Source organism: Octopus bimaculoides, chromosome 4 (genome assembly GCF_001194135.2).
Source record: "Octopus bimaculoides isolate UCB-OBI-ISO-001 chromosome 4, ASM119413v2, whole genome shotgun sequence".
Lineage (NCBI taxonomy): Eukaryota > Metazoa > Mollusca > Cephalopoda > Octopoda > Octopodidae > Octopus > Octopus bimaculoides.
The window spans coordinates 29,458,347-29,459,946 of record NC_068984.1 but is presented as its reverse complement, the minus strand read 5'-3'; the positions used below and the strand labels follow the sequence as shown (position 1 = coordinate 29,459,946).

General features: G+C 32.2%; 1 long non-coding RNA gene across 1 annotated transcript in view; it reads left to right on the top strand.

The window, feature by feature from the left end:
* LOC128247672 (uncharacterized) overlaps window positions 1-1,600 on the top strand; it is a 35,731-nt gene that overhangs the window by 24,557 nt on the left and 9,574 nt on the right. The window lies entirely within an intron of this gene.

Below are 1,600 nucleotides of genomic sequence, written 5' to 3'. Positions count from 1 at the left end.
CATCACTGATATCAGATCCAATACAACCCCCATCACCACCATTACTACTAACACATCAAATTTTGAATTGCCAACTTGCAACATTAATAACTGTATCAGCATCAGAAAAATGTCTGTAGCTACATATGATGTATGAAAACACAAGGGAGTGTATATGTGCGCCCATGTGTGTGTGTGCTCGTGAATTAATATGGCTTAAGTTAGAGGTGGAAAGAGTAACATTTCTATGAACTAACTGAAATCATAAATGTTCTTTGAACTAACTATAATCATAAACGCTTCCTCTTACCACTGTTCTTCACTTTCATCTTCTCATTTCCATTCTTATATCAATAAGAATAAGACATTTTTTTTTAATCAAAAAACTGTTCTTTCCTAGTTCTACACTTTTCACTACATATTTGTGGTGAATAATTGTTGATTGACGCCGTTCGTGGATTTACCTTCAATTCGATTATCTGAAAAGAGACCATCAAGTGGAAATGGAGATTGTATTGCGAGAAGGTAGTACTGCATAAGTGATTAAATTATATATTAAACTCGATGCTTTTAAAAGCCTGTATGTCGGGGGAAAGATCAACCCTATTGCTAAACATTAAAGCTTGCAGCGTCTACAGTGAGAACAATACATTGGTATAACAAGAAAAGAAATTCAAGTGCTCCAGAAGTTACACTACTAACTGTTTGGATTTTATTTTTTCATGGAACTAATGTTATACCTAATATGGAATGGCCTCACTGTATGGATCGAGGATCAGACACGATGTAATATGTCGATAAACAGGGAGGTGTTTTGTGGAAAAAAAAAGTCAATAGAAAGTATAGCAATTTACCACAAAAAATAATAAGAGGGCGAAACTTCTACCGAAACCTGTTTCTGGTGAGTGAAAACAGATTTGAAAGGCGTAAGAGTTATTGCAGTGATAGTTAAATGCAGCGTAATTTTAGTGGGTGAGTTTATTGTTCATATTTTCGCCTGAAAAGCTGCTACGCTGAATTTTGTGATGACTTCCAGTTATATGTTTGCGTACATCTTTTAAAACGATGTGTCAAGCTGCGTCCCATTACTGAAAGTTAAGCAATCAATAAATAGACCAGATTGAAATAATTTCTGGTGTCGGTATCGTCAATAAAACTTCCACCATGACTGTAGTTTAATATTAATATTTCACCTGCTAAGACGAAATATCGCTTTGTTTAGGTATTTTACATTCATCAAAAAATGACAGCCATTTTATACCTTTATAAAGTGGTAGTAAGCAAATCAGTAAATCCCTAACTTACTTTATGCCATTGAATTTACTATTTACTCTATATTTAATAATAAATCTGCAAACACTACTTTGAGTTACGAAATAGACTACACTTCATTGAAGATTGTCAAAAATGGTGAAATTTGCTTAAACTTTTGAATGCTTCCAATTGAGAATAATATTCTGCTTTACTGAATCTTATTATTTAGCTATTCAACATTTGTATCATTAATATAAGATTTCTATTCAGTTATGCCATGTATTATAGATATATTTTATAAATATTTTTAATTTCATTACACGTGTGCATGTGTATATATGTATACACACACATATATATATATATA